Source organism: Ambystoma mexicanum, chromosome 9, assembly GCF_040938575.1.
Source record: "Ambystoma mexicanum isolate Mex_15411 chromosome 9, UKY_AmexF1_1, whole genome shotgun sequence".
Lineage (NCBI taxonomy): Eukaryota > Metazoa > Chordata > Amphibia > Caudata > Ambystomatidae > Ambystoma > Ambystoma mexicanum.
Genome location: NC_090931.1, coordinates 251,462,251 through 251,482,418, shown reverse-complemented (window position 1 = coordinate 251,482,418; position 20,168 = coordinate 251,462,251). Strand labels below are relative to the sequence as shown.

The following is a 20,168-nucleotide window of genomic DNA, read 5'->3' as shown; positions in this document are numbered from 1 at the left end:
GGGAAAATAAACATTGCTGTGAATTTAGATGTATTTGAAGTTTAAGACAAAGCATTCGCATGTGTGTGGCAGAATGGGCCTGATTACCACAGATGTGCACCCGAGCAAATCAGGGGATGCCATGAGCGTCTAAGATGTGCACCCAGGACCGTATACCTTATTCACAAAGCCGACACCTCGAGCAAATGTGGAGCTGCCTGGAGCATCTTTGAGATGCGCATGTGCAAATGGCATTCACAGAGATTTGCCCCTGGGCATTTCAGAGAGTCTCCAGGCAGCTCCAGGCTTGATCCATGTGTAAATAAGCTGCAAAGGAGAAGAGGCAACTCTGAGGTGCACTGGGCATCCCCTGCTTTGCTCCAGTGCAAACCCTGGTGAATGAGACCCAAAATAGCCAATTCAGCCAGCACCTTTCAAGCACCTCGTCTTGCGGCCCAAGATATCACTTCATAGTATGAGTGTGAGGTACTGAGGCAGTCATACAACATTGATAAATGCACCCTGTCTAGGATTAGCATGCAATGCTGCAACTGTACACAGTACTCTCAGGGACTCTTTACAGAGCCAGAGAAGCTTATTAGTTGCCCATCATATTCTGCTCAGGAGCAACTGGACCCTATTACAGAAACTTTGCGTTCGTGCAGTGCTCTTTTGTAAAGCATTTGCATTGTGTGAAAATGGACTCTTGTGCAGAAGTGCAATGAAACAGTACATATTGTTGCACCTCTGCAAATGAAGGGAAAAGTTCCACTTGCGCTATTTTAGAGTTTCTGTAATATGGCCCTGGGACTTTGCAACTGACATGTGGCCACATGTAATGCATGACATCTTCAGACATTCCTGGTTTTGCACAATGCATGCTCAGACATTTGCACCCATGTTTTCAAAGTGAAAAATGAAACTGCACTTCTCAGTTTGTATCTTAAAAAAAACTAGTTTAGGGTGTCGGGCATGACCTGGGGCCCCTTAGAATCAATGCTACTTTTATCTGATGCGGTTGCCATGGACATGTGCTGAGCACAATAGTACTCAGTGGTGAGTGACTCACAGAGAACGTGAAGATAGAAGACCCATGGTTGTAGATGGCCCCGCCCATCCACAGTGTATTGTGCTAATTTGTATATATATGCCTGCTGCGTGTCAGCTCAGATCCTCATAAAAGCCCCTGCAGGACATTTGGATTTGGGACGGGAATATGGTAAAACTGCTTGCAGTTTTAGAACAATAACAGGTCTCTACTGTTACTCCCTTCTTAGCATGCACTGTTCTCATGTACCATGAATGTATCAAGTTTTTATAATAGCTTTGTGGTTGCAAAACCTGGAATCAGTTGTAAGCCAGCATCATATACAACTGCCCCTCTAAGTGCATTATGGCAAGACCACAAACGACCAACTAACTTAGAGAGACCAGAGGTAATTTTTAACGACCACTTGTGACCAGCCCTCTACCAAAACTTTTGTTTCACAATACACTATGTTCACCGGGTCGCTTGCTTCCCCAAATCCTTTCGTGGTTATTCCTTTTTATATATATGATTAATAGTTGATAAATTCTCATGTACTACACCAATTTATATCAAAAATAGTTATTTTTTTAATAGTATTTCATCAGTTACATTTTTTTACTTTATCACATCTACAAATATAAAAAATATTTTTTTGCAAAATTTCTCAAGTAATTTTTAGACAACAAACAATTTTTCAATAAATCTCAATTAAGCTATGCACATTCAATATCCTGTAGTATTCAATTATTAAACACTTTAGAAAGATGATAATATCATTAGGATCTGTAGTTTAATCACCTCTTTCATAGAGGAGTAAATCCCAGTCCATAAAACTTTTACTTTGTATTCATTCACCCATGCTCACTTTCATACTGCATTCATACCATACCCGACATGTTTCATTCCTTTCACACTTTCACGCTATTTACAAGGAAATTCTTCAGGGGTAAAAAATTCTACCACATTCCATTGACATGTACAATTATGTTTGTCTTCTTGTTGGTGATTTCTCTGGGATCAACTGTCAATGAGGTCCCTTTCGTCTTTTCTTAAAGTCCAACCATCAGGCGGATAGCTATGGGAGGCAAGTGTGGGATAGTCGAATATTAATGCTCGAACATATCCAGGTTGACATTTTTAATACGTACAACATACTGCATTTAGTAGCGGCAAAAAGGAGAAGTTGTTACTATTAACTCTTTCTCCACATCTATTCTGACATCATCTGTTTATCTTGCTGGGTGCAGGGTTCACATGAGTAATCACTAATTGATAAATCCTATATCCTCCTTTATAAGGTCAATCAATTGACAATGTCTATACTTATGGCTTGCTCCATGCAAATAATCAATTGTAATTACTTTTTACCCTCAAATTCTGTGTCCACTTTGCCAGAAAAGTCTGATGTCTCGAAGGGAATGTTCAACAGCTTCTACCTCTCAGGGACCAATTAGATCTGCCCCTACTCAGGAAAATTTAATTGTTAACAATCTGATATTTTACCCATTTTTATCTGTGGTTACTGTCACATGGATCGAGTTGTTACCATACTTATCATACTGACCTAGTGATTGTGTACCACAATCGACAACATGGTAAATTCCAACTTTCTTCCAGAAAAATACTTCCAGATGACCAGCTGTCCAAAAATGGTTATATGCTGATGGGTGAAAATTCGACTGGTTTTATTCTGAGTATTTATTACCAAAATAACTCATTGATATTGTTGTTTTTGGGGGCGGGGTTCCTCCCCATTTCCCCCATTCCCGACCACCCCCACCCCATATATATACTTTTCTAACCACCCCCTAAACATTTCAATTCGTTTGTCTGTAAAATGTACTCAGATAAAAACCCATCAAAATGTCACTTGTCGATGAAAGAACGCTATACGCTAAAAATATGCAAATCTATATTTAGGCATTTCTTAATGACGTATTTAGACCGATTCAAAGCATTTCCAGTTTACAGCCAATTCTCGAAAAAGTACTGCAAATAAAAAAAGTACAGCGGATGCACTTTGTTTTATTTGCTCTAGTTTGAGAAATGCACACGTCACATCATCCTCAAAGCTGACCTCTGCACTTCAGGGTGAAAGAGTAGCAGCACAAATGATGCACTGACAGGCTCCCAGCACCAGGGTAGAGATGTGCAATGTGCCAGATCTGAGGAGTCATCACAAGACTTCTTATGCAAGGGTACATCTGCTGCCTGTTATAGTATCAAGGTTTCTGAGCCTGACTGCAATGAGGAATGTACTATTATACACAACTGTTTGGAGATTAGTTGAATGAGAGATTTCACTAACTTCTGAGCAAGGTGTTTCCTTGTTGAACTGGGGCCACACCTAGTTAGAGCCTCTTTGCATTGGCCTTCCTGAAGGACTGGGCAATTCAGTTACCTCAGGATGGACAGAGCCAGTTTAGAGAACCAGAACTTTATTTCAGAATCCTAAGTGAGTAAGTTGATCTAAATTGTATCAAAGGCTCCAAGGCTGTTTTCCGATTTTACTGATTATAGCACATGAATGCATAATGAACTCAATATGTTTTCTGCCTGTACGTATTTATGAAAATGGAAATAAAATGTAAAAACTGCTTGTTTCTTTATGCTGTCAGTCATGCATTGGATGCCAATCACATTGCAGACTGGTAGCAGAGAGAGTGTAAAGGGTGTACGAAAAACTGTATCTAAGTTATTTAAATCTCAGGCAACATATATCTTAGGTCAGCAGCAATCAACAGAACACACCTTTTTCATATGTAATAATAGAGCTGGCATTGTTGTGGAATGACCCTGTTCCATTTGTGCCCCGTATGGTGTCATCTGTGTTTTAATAAACACATGTAAATACTGCTTACACATTATCTTTTTTATGTGACAAATAATAAATGTGGATACATTCAAAGGAAAATGGTGAAAAAATAAATACCATAAAACCAGGAGCCTTAATTGTATCTTATTTATCATAGGGATACTTTGCTAGGCTGATGGAGTGCACCCCTGATGGTAGGACGTTTTGTGCGAGTGCTAGAGTTGCCTGAGTGTTCCTTAGGACCATGAAATGTTTCTTGTCAGTATTTGGTGCAGGCAAATTATTTTATAAAATGGAAGCCCATTTGTCCCTTTAAATAATCCAACATTTGGCCAAGGCATGGCCTAAGTTAATCTTCATATACTTGACCCTTCTTCCTTATGATACTAGTCTATCATCAGGTATGGGGGGGGCGGGGACTGGTGCCTAAGGGACCATGCGGTTTCCAATTGCAACTCAATACATTATCAATTTTAATTTCAGAACCATATATCTGACCCAAAATGCAGATACAATTCTGGTTTCATTAGAAAAACACAGATCATAGATATAAATAAAGGATACATTAAAAAAATATGTTATGCATACTTTGCACATTTTAAGAACTTTATTATACTTGAAGGGCAGAGGCATCCATGATATCTCGGGTCTCACAGAATTCTTATGAATAGATTCTCCAAAGACACATGTCCATGTAGAGGACCGTTTAAAAAATGAATATCCCAGTTTAATATTCATTTCACTCAGAAAGCATGGGTCTAGTTTGTAGCTTACCAATAACTTCATAACACATCAAAATTATTTGGGCTAATAGAAGCCAGGAGAATGTCAGAGGTGAATGTGAGAAAACAAAGGGAACCTATCACAGGATCCCGTCAAATCCAAAATGCAGTGTGACATTATACTGCATGGGTGGTGTTTGCTGGGTATTTAAACACAAACACATAGGAATTAGAGAGAGTATTGGTAAAACAGAGGAGCAAGAGAGGCCCTCTGGTAGGAGTCTAGCAGATTTGGATTCCAACTGGATGCAATTGATGGGGAAACCTCCTTGAAACAATGTTTTCTCACATTCGACTGAATGCAGAGGTCTACCCAGATCTACCACCAGATTACCATAGAAGGATTTTGGGAACAGATGTACAGACTGAAAGGAAAACCTTAACTGGTGGTGCTGCAAAAGGCCGTTTGGTGTCCGTAATTGTCCTGGGCCTTTGAAAGACAAACAAAAAGTGAGAACAATGACCACAGATTATTAAGGCATTTTTGATGAGAATAAATATTATTCAGGATAGCATTTATAAGTATTTTGGCAATCCCTGTTTAGAAGCTACATCACTAATAGCAGGAACATAGCGTAAGGTGCATGTGCTTTGTGATTCATAATTAAAATTGAAATCCTAGGTAGAAGTAAATATTTCTATTTCAAATTTATTCAGAAAAATGTTTCCCCTTTTCCTATTAAGGGGCAGCTTGGTTAGAGGCAGACATACTTTTATATTGTCGATTTAATGTTTCAAAACACTTTCATCAAGCAAGTCAATTGGGTTGTCTCCATTGTAAAGCAATTGAACATATTTGCTAGAATTGTCATTTCCAAGTGATTAGATCTAATGAGACAAAAGACGTTGTATATTGTATATTGAATGCACCTGTTAGTCATACAATGGCAGGAAGGTTGTGTTTGCCTTTCTGTAAGCAAGATCCCTGTGGAAATTTGAAGTGTTGTGGCTGACTTCCAAAGCCTTGCAACTTCAGGGACAACCTTTCATTTCTTGATTAATTATTTTAATAGAAACAGAACATTCTGATTAAAACAGACTGTTTATTGTCCGAAATTGTGACGTGGGACATTTGTGTGGGCATTTCTCTGTTATTAGAGAAACAAGGTAAAAGCAAATATATTGGATACATAGACATGTGACATGCAAATAATAGAGCCAAATTCAGCTCCGGATTTGAATTTCCCAATGCAAATAGGACCCACAATAACACCAAAGGCACTAAACCCACACTTAGCGTGGTATCAGGGACATCTTTACCCCATGGACTAAACTGAGGATATGAAGATTTTATTTGTCTGTCCAAGAGAAACACAGTCAGAATCTTCAAAAAGGCTACAACTTTATCAATAGATTTGGATTTGTGATTTGGCAAAAGTGAGTGTGGATTGTAACATCAAACTTGTATAACAACTGTTGCCTTCGAAAAGACTGTATAGGGTCATAACACATGTTGGCAAAACCATCACGCTCAATAAATCCTATATATCAATGCAATATGAGTCATATGTGCTTATGAAAATATGCATGACCTATATACAACAAAAGAAAGGTGTAGGAACCAGGGACTGCACAATTCTTTTGATTGAACTTGTGACTGAGGTCACCACTATTGAAGAAAAGATTGATACAAAAACACTAATTGCATAATGATGGAACTTGCAATTAAGAGTCAAGTCACATCAATACACAACACCACTGGTTTATCTGATCGTTGCAATGGTAATTACAGTTTGCCATTAACGCGATGCATTTATGATGCCACTTTTTACGTTTAATAAGAACCTTTGCTGAATTTTAGTTCAAATGGCACGAAACATCCAGAGGGTACTGCATAGTGTTATACTTCTGATATTGGATACATAGATTGCATTTAATTGTGGACCAGTCAGCAGGCTTTGAAATCTCTGCGCTTGTCGACCATTGCAGTGAGTGGTATGTGGTTGTGACTATTAGGCCGCAGATAAGGCAGCCTGGTTGTGACTTAGAACACATCTCCTGAACTTTTACAACATCTCTAATACATATCTTATGAACCCCTATAGATATGCCTTGTACATCTCTGATAAAACTCTATCGAGCTGATATGCATGGGTCAAAAATCATCCATACCTTTGCTATATCAAGAACATGCGTCTACTCTGACACCTGTGGTACACCTCAGCTAGAACTGTAACATACACCTGACACATCTGTACACTTAGTGCACTTCTGCTTAATCTAGCACCTTAATTGTCTATTCATGCTCCAGCCATTGTGCACCTCTGGTAACCCTTTAGCAATGCCTTTGCTAGCTAAATGACATCGCTAGCACACAGCTGCCAGCCACATCCTTATGACATAACCTCCAGCACATATCTGATGAATCTAGACAATTTCTCTGAAACATCTGTTTACCACCTCTGCTATATCTCTAGCAAATGCCTGTGCTCATCTGCTAAACTGCTAGCACACAGCTGCTATATGTCTCCAAACCTGTTATACACCTATGGAAACCCCATGCCATAGATCTAGCAGACTGCCGCTGCTCCTGAAGAATGTGGTTTCGGCAGAAACATACTAGTGCTGTAGAGTCATGCCACAGAACAGTGTGTCAGAATCATCATGCGAGAGCTGGGGCACAATCATGGCAGCGGTTTGGCAGGAACATGTGCAGGCCGTAGCAGAATTATGACAGCGCTGCGGCAGAAACATAGTAGGACTTTGACAGACACATGGCACAAAATGGTTTGGCAGAAGCGATCTAAAGCTGTGGCAGAATCCAGGGTATTCCCAGCACAGCAGCAACATCACTTTGCTGTACGTGTGCCACTGCTCTCTACACCTCTGGGCAGTCTGCCAAGCCTTTACCTTTAATTTAGACAGGGAGTGTCTACTGGCACAATTTTTCTAAAGATCTCGCACACCTCTGCCAAACTTCAATCTTGGCCCTTTTGGTTGGTGGTAAGTTCAGAAAAAGGCACAAAAAGCAGGAGTAAGGATGTAAAGGACTGCTACAGATTGCACTGTGATTAACATATGACTACAATTGTTGAGCTTCAGGAGCATTCTTAAACTTGATGATCTTTATATGTTCCTTAGTCTTGGGCCAGAGTACCCCACTCAACTCTCTGTGTGCATATTGGGATTTCGACAAATCCAACTGCACTTGTGTCCTCCTTTTTCTTCTCAAAGGGGAAAAACAGGAGACCTCCGTCAGTCTTCTTACCTTCAATTAACTTCCATTTTGCTATCATAGCACTCATTTATACCTGATATTGTAAGGATTGGTGTATTTTAACTTTCAAAATATGGAATCATGTCCATATTTTTGGACTCCGCATTTTATGATTTACTCTCCTAAATGGTTAACTGAAGCACCCATCTGCTTTGATCTGCCAAAGCCTGTGGATACTTCTGCCACAACATTCTGTAGTCCTAGCGTGCTTCTGCACACCTCTGATGTGTTTTTGCCACAACAATGCCATGGTTCTCCTACATCATGAGCATGCTTTGGCCATATTGCTGCCCTGATTCTGCCACAGCCTGTGCATACTTCTGCCACACCATCTTCGGCATTGATTATGCCCAACTCTAGGATTCCTCTGCTACTCTCTTAGCATGAACTTTGCACAGCTCTAGAACTCTTCTGCCACACTGTCCTGCTTCATGATTCTGCCAAAGCCCTAAACATTTTTTACCATGACTCTGCCATGATTGTGCTCCAGCTTGAGCATGCTTCTGCCACACCACTGTCATGATTCTGCCACAGCTCTAAAATGCTTCTGCCAAACCATCATATGCAATGCTTCTGCATGGAGGCTATTTCACCAAAATGCCTGGGGTAGTGACAGGGACATTACATGACCCTTGACTTCTGATGACATCACAGGAAGTGATGTAATTTGACCCAACCCTGAAGTGCCATCACAGGAAGCGATGAAACATGACCTTTCACCCCTTGACAAAACAGGAAGTGGCATCAAAGAGCATTGTTCCTAAGTACACTACGAAGAAAAATATGGTTTCAATATCACTATAATGTGATATACATTTCATGCAATAATGGATTACCATATGTATCATTAACATCAGTGTGTGTAGGCCCATATTAACAAATTACTGTGAATGTAAGCAGATGTCCAATGCCAAATGATAATGCTGTGCTATTATGTAACACTTACACTTAAGTGGTTTATACAGAACAAATATACAAATAGTATCATCCAATCTGTGTCGATACTCGTTTATCCACCTCAGAAGGATGAAAGGCTGAGTTACAGCGTTTAAGAACAGACTAAATCAGGCACTCACCCCCTGTAGTGTGCCTGAAATAAACCTTTAATGAGTCTAGCAATTATTGTATTGAATTCCAGAAAGACAAATGATTTGTTATTCCTATTCTTTCTTATTTAGGGTCACTGCTCAAAGTGTTACGCTTGTGCAAGCCCCTGTTTTTTATTAAGAGGCATAAACAAGTAAGCCAGTCACTCCAGAAACAAAGAGCCACATGGCGCTGGGCACAGTCCAGGGGCTTACATAAAAAAATAAATTTAAAAAAAATGGTTTTCTTTTAGGGGTAGCAATGGAGATCACGGGGGTTGCAGCTGCAAGTGACGGCCCTGTGCTTCTGTCAAAGTCCTCCTATGTTTCTGCTGCAGCACTGTCATGATTCTGCTATGGCCTGAGCATGCTTCTGCCAAACCGCTGCTATGATTCTGCTGCAGACCAGCATGCTTCTGTTGCACTCTCGTGGACCATGATTCCGTAACAGCCCCAGTATGTTCTGGTCCAGCTCCGCCATGGTTCTGCAACAGCCCTAGTATGATTTTGCCACAGTTTTGCCATGATTCTGCTACAGCTTGAGCAGCCTCTGCCACACTGCTGCCATGATTCTGCTGCAGCTCTAGCATGGTTCTGACATGTCATGGGATATAATTCTGTAACAGCTCTAGTATGTTCTGCAATAGCTCTGCCATGATTCTGCTACAGCCCAAGCATCCTTCTGCCACACTGATGCAATAATTCTGCCATGATTCTGCAACAGCCCAAGCAGGCTTCTGCCACACTGCTGCAATGATTCTGCCACAGCTCTGCCATGATTCTGCAACAGCCCAAGCAGGCTTCTGCCACACGGCTGCAATGATTCTGCCATGATTCTGCTACAGCTTGAGCACGCCTCTGCCACACTGCTGCCATGATTCTGCTGCAGCTCTAGCATGCTTCTGACACAATGTTTATGCCATTATTCTGCAACAACCCCAGTATGTTTTTGCCACAGTTTTGCCATGATTCTGCTACAGCTTGAACACACCTCTGCCACACTGCTGCCATGATTCAGCTGCGGCTCTAGCATGGTTCTGACATGTCATGGGATATAATTCTGTAACAGCTCGAGTATGTTCTGCAATAGTTCTGCCTTGATTCTGCTGCAGCCCAAGCATCCTTCTGCCACACTGCTGCAATGATTCTGCCATGATTCTGCAACAGCCCACGCAGGCTTCTGCCACACTGCTGCAATGATTCTGCCACAGCTCTGCCATGATTCTGGAACAGCCCAGCAGGCTTCTGCCACACGGCTGCAATGATTCTGCCATGGTTCTGCAACAGCCCAAGCAGGCTTCTGCCACACGGCTGCAATGATTCTGCCATAGCCCAGGCAGGCTTCTGCCACACAGCTGCAATGATTCTGCAACAGCTCTGCCATGATTCTGTAACAGCCCTAGTGTGCTTCTGCCTCAGCTCTGCTATAATTACGATGCATCTTGAGCATGCATCTACCATTACTAAAGCATGCCCCTGGTACATGTTGGTAGACTATGCGGTAAAGCTCACATTGCTGCAGACGGCATCATTTCCCCATTGATATTTCTCTGGCACCCGCTCCAACACTACATTCAGTCTCTGACAGAAGAGCCACACAAGCACAAATGAGCCATTCAGTTTGTACTTTGGGATGTAGAGCCTGTATTTACTCACTGATGCACAAATTGGCATTTGGGCATCAAAATAACAGCTTCACTTTCCATAAACGCCTAGCATTTTATTTCAGAGCACGAATGAATGGCTGAATAGGCAGCACACTCAGGCCCTTTCCTTGGGCTCCATTCTAAGCTGGCAAATGCTCGGTGGGTTAATGTTCCTCCTGCTGCAGAGGCCCTGCTGCAAGCTGACTCACGTAGGTTTAAATCCTGGGAGGTCCACACAACAATATCATTATTCCGTGGTTGACTTTTGCAAGGCCACGCTAGGACAATCAGTGCATTCAGTAGATGATAAATGTGATTAAAAAGTACTCTTCGCCTGCTACGTTAAAGGTTCTTGTACCGCGCAGTCACCACTTGCGTGGTCTCTTGGGCGCTCTGCCCGATCTGCAATGGGAGGGCGTTGGGAGTTTGCTAGTGGGGTTGAGACAGAGAAGAGCAAGATAGCTTTGATGTGCTCTTGGCAGCTTCAGTTCGGAGAAACCGTTCACTGAGCGTTGGCGCGTTTTCGGTCGGTAGCCGTCATGTGGTGTTGAGGTCTGCTTGTGTATGGTTTGGTTTCAAGTTGGGTGTGTCGCAGTACAGCAACAATGTATCAGCTTTAAATTGCATTATCAGGTGTGTCATTGGTAATGTGATTTGGGGGTACTGTGCCCAATTAGGGGCCAATGTCGGCATCATGGCAAATGATCACCCGTTAGGGGGACACACTCCGGTTTCCCTGCAATAGAATTTTTTATGAAAAGGCTCTTTTATGACATCGCTTGTATATATGCGGCTTAACTAGCCATGTTATTTAGGACTCCGCAGCCACTACCGTGCGCTATAAGGACATTGCAAGTCACAGAGGTGTTAACCAAATAGAGGAATAAGGCACTGGCAGCAAGCCCCTTGAGATTAAAATGGGCTGAAAGTTGAATCGTGAGAGTTTATATTTTGCAGGTATGCATTCGGTTATGGATTTCACTGCAAAACAGAAAACAATTGTTCACATGCTTTGAAAAGAATACTTGCATTACCGGGCATTTTAGAGGTTGCTACTAACAAATCAGAATCCTAAACACAATGGTTGGCTGAAATTGCAAACGAAGAACTTGACACCAGGCGCGGTGGGGACGTGCAATGTTTTTGCCTGGGTGTTGCATCAGCAGATGGACCGAGGTGACCTGTTACCGTGATAAAAGATGACTGCTTGCCCAATGAACGTGTCGCAAGCACTCCCCTTCACTTAGCAGTCCTCACACCTCGAGAACGTGCAAGACCACATCTCGCGCGAGCTTGAGGCCGCCACGCAGCACCCACGGAGATGTGAAAAGTCAGCGCAGCGACGTAATTACGCTTCAGCAGCCGCACTCGAGGGGTTCAGCGCTCTGACACCGCAGTCCCGGGAGAATCTCAAGGCACGAACACATAAGACGGCGGCTTTCTGAGGATGGCATGGCGTTGAAATATTATGTGACAGGGCACAAGGCGTTTACAAATAAACCCCGGGCCAGGGTGCCTAGACGTGTATTGTAATTGGTTATAACGCGCTTAATACCCAGAGGTTTCTAAGCGCGGACCCAGGGATCGAACCTATGTTGCGCCGCGTCGTCTTGCTTCCAACATGAGCTCGTTGCCCCCGAGCTATATTCCCGAGACTAGTGGGTCATCTTGGTGTCATTTGTTTCTGTTTTATGAAAAAAAGAAAACACACTTATACGGTCACATCATTCTGTGTTGCACTCTCCAAATTGAATAAATGATTATTCCAAAATAAGTGTAGCTATTAGGATGTAAGGATACAAGCTCAGGCCCCCTGCACGAGTTTGGTGGTCATTTTGTGATTTTTCCATGCAATTACCACCAACCTCATTTACTTTTACCACCACCACGTCCGGCTGGTTCACCACTGAATTATGAGTGGTGGTAAGGCAGTGTTAATCCCTATGTTTGGATTCAGTAGGACTCCATTGTTGTTTTTTGAAGAGATCTACAGTGAGCAGTAATTCGTCCAGGGTAAAGAGGATGATTTTTGGGCGTAAAGTTGAGGGTTTACCTCCAGCTCTACGCTGAAGGTAAATTGTCAGTTTCACCTACAAACTCACGGTACGGCAGCCAAAGCACATGCTTGTGAAGGATATGAGTTGGCCCATAGTATAGTTTTTTTTCGTTGTGGACTAGGGGCAGCTGCTTGGCTGAGGACTTTTGAAGGTCAGGTTTTGGGGCGTTAGTTGCCCATCCGTTGGCTTTTCAGTTGTAGATTAGGGTGTCTCACGAGAGACAAGGACTTATTAAGAATAGGGTGATTCTTAACAGGGAAAGGGGGGAGGACCTTCAACTATCAGAGAGTGACAGTTCTGAGTTATCTAGAACCTAACACCCTTCTGGTGGATAGTTACTAGCTCTAGTTATCCCCTATAGACTTTAGGTGTTTTCCCTGCATTTCCTATGTAAATAAATAAAGAGGGTTGAACCTAACTTGTACATTCTCACTACTCTGCTCACCTCTGTGTTGCTAAAAACGTTTCCTTTAAGTTCATGTTCCTGCCTTGTTTCTCTTGATTACCAATCTCAGTGCATTCAGCAACTTTGCCTTCAAGATTGGGATTCCAGTGTTTCTCTTGGTTCTCTTTCTCGGTGTCTCTAGGAACCTGGCCTTCTAGTTATGGTCTAGTGCAGTTCCCACTAGACTCTGTTCCTTAATGGTTCTCGGAACTTAGACTTCAAATTCCAGCATGCAGCAGTCTTCCTTGAATCTTATTCTGAATGGCTCTATTAACCTGGATTTAACTTTCAGCAGTCTTGGCTCCTGGTTGTTGGCATGGCCTTCTTAGTTGGTGACTTTTCTGGCCAGGTGTTAGAGTAGTCATTAGAGCTTTGTAGATGATTCAGACCATCCTAAAGGTGTTGTGGGCTTGGATCGAGTACCCTTGAGGTTTTCTGAGTGTGGAGGTGATGTGGTTACGGATGTATACGGCTTGGCTGTGGCACAATTGTTCGCGCCCGTATTGACCGTGGTCAATTTTGACGCAAAGCCAATTTTGCTGCAGCCAAATCCACCCAAATAAAAAAAAAACACCCAAACCCATATACCCCCACTCCTCCTGCTTACCTTTTCAGCATCGGCACATCTTCTAAACCTGCAGCGTTGGATCCGTCCCTCCTACGTGAGTTGGATCTGACGCCGCCGGGTCCGCTTTTCTTTTTTTTTCTTTTTCCATCCCCGGGCTCCAAACCTCCAGAAGAAGGGTATCCCCCTGCTACGCCCAAAAACCATCACTACCAAACATGGTGAGTGAGGGACACCCCTGACACCCCCACTCCCCATTTATGGTAGTGATTACCCAAATTGATTGTTTACAAACAATCGAATTGTACTAGCTGAATTACCATACAATTGTTTGGAAACAATCAATTGGATAATATCGTGGATACATCTTTCAGCTTTTGATGGGATGGGCTTCGGCATGATATATGCTTTCAGTGGGGCCAATGCTGCGACTGGAACACCTGCAAGACGGCTGTTGCCGCCATGCAGCAGGGGGAGCAGCAGGGCTTTGATGTTGGGCTGGAGGGGTAGGGCTTAATTCTTGTACCCGGCTATATGTGCTTTGTTAGTTTGTTAGTGATGTTTGGTTTGAATTAGTGATCACAATTGATGGTCAAGCCACTTGGGACAAGTTTAGGAGGGAATTCGGTAAATTCCATTCCTGTCAACCAGGCCTGGCTAGACCGGGTGTATTTGGGAGTTCCTTCATAGGGAATGAGTTCTGTCGCAGATGGGTTGCGTTCAAGTAGGTGCTTGACATCCAGGATTGGATAAGGGAGAGGCTGAATTTCAGCTAGTAAGACTCATTGATGCAGTTGACCTTCGAGTAGAGGAGAGTGTCTTCAAGGTACTGTCAATTCCGTTGTGGAGGTCGGCAAGGAGCGTGCCCAAATGCTTCATGTACAGATGGAGTTGAGAGGTGAGGGGGCCGATCCTGGTGGCACTCTAGAGGCCACTGGCTGTCTGGATCTACAGGAGCTCTTCTGCATGACCTTGAGTGGATGAGGTAGGTGAGACTCAAGATAGGAAAGAACTGCCTCAAATCCCATGAAGCCTTTGGAGCTGTTAATGCCTTGGTGAAAATGCCTGGAGATTATGCGTAAGGGAGGGATCATTGCACTTCCTGTGATGCTTTCAAGGTGGAGGATGGGTTGATGTCCTTGTAGGAGGTGATATCAAGGCTGCAAGGATCTTTGTGTGTTCTTGCAGAGGAACACACCCAAATTCTACCCATCTTGGGACATGCTATGGTCGAATGATTGGATATCTATGATGGGCTGGGTGTTGTCAATGTGGCATTACATCTAATTGGGGTTTTCTAGCATAACATAAGGTAGTATATCATCACATAGCATAGCATAACATTACATCCATCAATTCTGACTTTCCAAAATGATAACTATACAGGACATTGACCACCAGACAAAATAGTTTTTTTATGAACAACACTATTAGTATCTGGTGAGTACCACCATTTCATGTATTACACAAGAGGGAAATATTGCTCAGCTGTAAAATTCACTGCACAATGTTACCATCCACCTTCAAAATACCACTGGTGCTAAATACATTACTGCCTGCTAAGTGTAGGTTAGCCATGGGCACCTGACACTGACCTTGTGACAGACAGCTGACTTCGGAGGCAGGGTCATTGCCCCTGAAATTAACACGTCTTCTCTGTCCAATAGAATGTTTAGCCACCTTTAATTTAACCTCAGGTGCATGTTCAAAGCTGCTGGAAGGAATGCCACTGGGATGAAATGATGTGTTCCTCCGGCTGTATTTTTACTTCTGGCAGTAATTACTGCTGCTAGTATTTACCACTGGCAGAGCTGCCATATTGGCACTAGTATGTAATTACCATAGCACAGAAATTGTTGCGCGTCGGTCGCATTTCCGGTGAGTGGTGGTTTGCGAACAGCTGTATTTTTTCTTTAGGAAGAAAATTAAGAAATGAGACCTTACTTTTCTAGCGCCTTTGCTGCTCAGTTTCTTGTGTTGTCTTTGTGCCTTGGTACCTGTTGGGCCACTAGTGTGTTATCAAGCGCTCATACAGATAAAGACACTTGTAAGAAAGTGCCATACTTTGACAATGCGCTTTTTTTCTGGCCATGCATACCTTTCGAGAAGTGCATATTTAATGTACCCAAAACCTAGTCACGACAACCCATGGATTCAACTTCAGAGAAGTGCAGATTTACAACCCGATTCATGGAATTATTTGCGTGGAAAAGGCAGATTTGCGCGCCTTTCTAGCCAAAAATCCCTGTGTGAAGTATAGGGATTTTTGGGCAGAAAGTCACGCAAATCTGCGTTTTTCACGCAAATAATTCCATGAATCAGGCTGTTAGTGTATCCCAGACAGGTTTCACCTGGTGATGCACATTTTAAGTTCTACAAATTTAAAATAATTCAGATGCGTTATTTCAAGTTGGATGGTGAGTGATTTGGCTCTGTGGAAGTGAGTTATTTGAACTCCTAGTGCACTAGCGGAATAAGATGGCGCTCATAGGTGCTGGGCAAGCGACTTTCCTGGGCAGATTTGCTTCAGCTGCTACTTTTTTACTTCCCGATCCGCTCGCTGCCCGTGGACAGGATCACGTGGACTTAGGACAGACCTCAATGAGAGGGCATTCTTAAGGGGTATCTATCTATACAATCTAAACACAATTTCCACCATATAGCACCAAAAACATAGCAACATATTTAGAATCAAATCAACAAAAAATGATCTTTATTCCAGAGCCTGTATAGATGCAAATGATATTAGTAAAAATGATATGTGTCGATTCCCCTTCCTACCTCACTAATCTGTGATGTTGAAATAAAAAGTGTCATTGAATCAAAGCATATGTGGCACACAGCAACATACAACTTCCAAAGACACAAAACAATGTGTCATAGGACCTCCAAATCACAACACAATCGCCTTAAAAATTTAATTTTAACCGACAAAAACTTGTTTACATTGTAAAAGAATGATTTTCCGTTAAACTGATTATTTGAACTAACATCAATTGAATCTGTATATACCCTGGAATAAAGCACATTCTTTGTTGATTAGGTTCTAAGCATTTTTGGCAATATATGGTGGAGATTGAATTTTGTTTAGATTGTGGACAGGATCAGGCAAACTATCCTCCAGACATTTAACCCTTTCACGGTTGGACTGCTGTTCTTCCCTGTGAACATGATAGCATAGGTTTATATCCTAATGGCAGTGAAAGGTCCTTTTGGATCACTTTTGTGTGCCTCTTAAAAAATAGTCAGCGGGTGACTCAGCTCTCTCTTTTGGTTCTTGAATTAGTTTCAGTTTGGAGATACCTGAGTTAAAAGATGCCATGTGGTGGTGTTGGGAGAGGGGGCTTGTTCTCCCTCCTCCTAAGGCAGGGGTATGCAGATAATTTGGACTACAACTTCCATGAGCCCTAGCCTTCTTATTCAATGGTTAGTTGTCATGGGATTTGTAGTTCAAAACAAAACATCTGGAGAGCCGCAGGTTGCATACCTCCGTCCTAGACAGTAGAGGTATAAACACCATGGGGCTCTTAGCATCTTCTTTAGCCCATTGGACCAGGCCATTTTGTCAGATAGCAAGCATCTGTGGGTTTAGGGACCACTATTACAAAAAGCAGGGAACTTGGCCAAATACCTGATAAAATTCCCAGATTGGAAGATTAGCAAAAAATTTCTTAGAGATTGTTTAAATGTGGCACACACACGGGAGGTCCTCTCTAGAAAAAATCTATGTGCCAACTCTATTGCTCTATGTAACATATACAAACACCCAGATGAGCAATCCCTAAAACACCTGTTAATGGAATGTGAGGGAACTTGGCCGATGAGATCTGTGCTCTTTGCTAGCTTTGGGCCGGGAACAGCAAGTTTTCTGCCCGATATGTTCTGGGACAGACTGGTCTCAGGCCAAGTTCAGGCCCTCACAATCGCAGTAGTTCAGGTGTTGGAAAGAAGTCGGATAATGTTCTAACATGCTTAGTTAAGTATTGATAGTACAAACTTCAGCCTCTTCTGCTAAGCGGTTGAAACATGATTTTATAATCATTTCTTTTTAGTGATGATGTTTTATATATGTCGATGGTTCTGATTAATTTCTTTTTTTATATTTATGATGGTAAAATGTATGTTGTTTTTTAATAGGTGTTTTGCAACCAACATTCAATTAAAAAAAAATATATATAAAAAAAAATAAATAAAAAAAGACCATTATGATAAAATATGCAACCTTGACTTGTGAGCTGGTCAATATTGTACATTTTGCAACACCATTAATTAAAAGCCGTTGTGATGCCTTTGTAAAACACAGCTGTTCTTTACAAGTCTGAACTGTTGGGCACAGTGTGAACATCCTCCCTGGTGTTCCATCTGTAACTTTCAGCATTCATTATTGTAGAAATTGTTTTCAAAAAGCTGGCGGCAACTTACTGAATTATGCGCACACATTTTAAATCATTACAAGTAACTGAGGCAAAAGACAATCTCTTCTCTCTATGGTCCTACTGATAATTTCCTGTGCAGCTTTATTACCATGTAAGCGCTAAAACCTTCCCTTTTTAAGTTCAATACCTAAGTTTGTGTGAACAACAAAATTGCAAGCGGGTCACAGGTAGGACGAAATTGAATTATGTGGGGATAAATATATTTTTTTCACAGTGTATAGTATAACATGTTCGCGCGCGCGTGTATGTGTGTGTGCGCGCGTTCTAGTGTTTGGGTGTGTGTTGGTGTAAGTGAAATTTGCAAAGAATCGGTAAAAAATGGCAAGGGTTCATCCACAAATGGTGTAGAATTGTTGTCCAGTGATTAGCATGTGCCCTGGCACCTACTTGCTGTTTTCATATATGTGCTCATTTGCAGTCCACATGAGCTCCCCTGCCTCTGGTCTATGGTAAAATCATATTGTGGACCTGATAATGCAACATGTTGCAGTGCACTTTACTTTAATGCCTTGGCAGATGTGCAACACTGTTATGCATCCAGCGTACTTACATCCAGTGAGTCGTACAATGAATATTGTTAGGGTTGGCAAGCGGGCTGACGCATACCTCCTTGTATTGCTTCTGACCCAATTTGTGCCTCCGTATTGTGAGACGTTGTGTGTGCCATTGCACTAGGGTGTGAGATCTTCCGTGAAAAAAAGGATATATTATCGACTGTTCCATCCCTGTGCTGGAGCAGACAAGCATCCCACCAATGTTCTGAGATGAGGGTACCCCCTTGGAGGCATAGGGAACTGTTGGGCAGGGGCTAGCCTGGGAGGATCCCCAGCAGGCTCAAAAATATGGGACTGAGGCGGGGCCCTGCCGGGGCCCCCTACTGTCCCCTGGCAGCCCCGGCCCATAGAGGACAAGGCTTTTTTTCTAAAGCCTGAAGCTCTGGCTGATGTGCAAGAGCTTGAGCCTTCTGTAAAACATGTATTTTTTCAATAATGATGGCACTGGCACCTGCGAGCAATCCCTTTAATCAAGAGATGCCAATGGCCCGGTGCCACCATTATAGAAGAAAATGTGAGGCCGTTGGAAGCCAAGGGCTTTTTTTTCTAATGCCTGAAGCTCCCACTGGTTTGCAGGAGCTTCAGGCTTTAGGGAAAAGAGCCACAGCTTCCAGTGGCCTCACCTTTTCAGCCTTAATGGTGCTGCTGCCCCTCGTCAAATGCCTGACGAGGGGCAGCACCACCATAAAGGCTGAAAACATGTGGCTACTGTCCCCTGCCAGGCATCCTTTTAAGTAATAGATGCAGAGATCAGCACCCTCTCCCCCATGAGGGGTTCTTTCCTCTTGCTGTGGTGGGGGGTGTGTTCACAATTCGGAAATTCCTTAACTAATGGGTGCCCTGTAGTGGGAGGCTGATTCTCATCTAGGCATGACCGTAGGCTCTATTGAACCGATTACGCTTGGTCCTTGAAATAGACTTTGGAAGACAGAATGGCCGCTTGCTCTCATTCCCCGAGCACCTTCTGCTTATGTGTCCCCTGTAAGAGCATAGGCAATAGTATGTTAGCTAGTCAATATTGTGTACTTTGTAAAGCCAATAATTAATGGTTAATGTGTTGCTGGTCCAAAACAAATCTGTTCCTGAAGTCTTCTCACCTAAGGACTGTAGAGTGAAACTACTGACTGTGGAATTACATCAGTTCTGAACATTTCATGTTATAGAAGGTTGGGTCTCATGGTGAATTTGCCTGAAATTCAGACCCATTTGGCTGTAATTCGGCTTAAATTACCACCAACCTCATTTACTGTTACCACCACTTGGTCCAGCGGAATTACCACCAGATTACAAGAACTGTAATTGCAATATTAGTCCTCATTTTGGGAGTTCACGGAACTCAATGGGGCCTTTGGAGGATTCCCCATGGGTGGTAATTCTGCTGTGGTAAATCCTCCAGTAGTTGGTGGTAAAGTGGAAACGTTACCTCTAGTAGTATGTTTAAGGTAAATCCACCACGAAAACTCATGGCCCTTGAAATCATTTTCAAAATGGCCCCATATTACACATTTTCAGCAAACCTAAGACTTTTTTCGTATGAGATCATTTGGAAAACAAAAT

General features: G+C 42.6%; 1 protein-coding gene across 3 annotated transcripts in view; it reads left to right on the top strand.

The window, feature by feature from the left end:
* The window catches only part of PKNOX2 (PBX/knotted 1 homeobox 2), a 1,892,972-nt gene that overhangs the window by 199,824 nt on the left and 1,672,980 nt on the right, over positions 1-20,168 (top strand). The window lies entirely within an intron of this gene.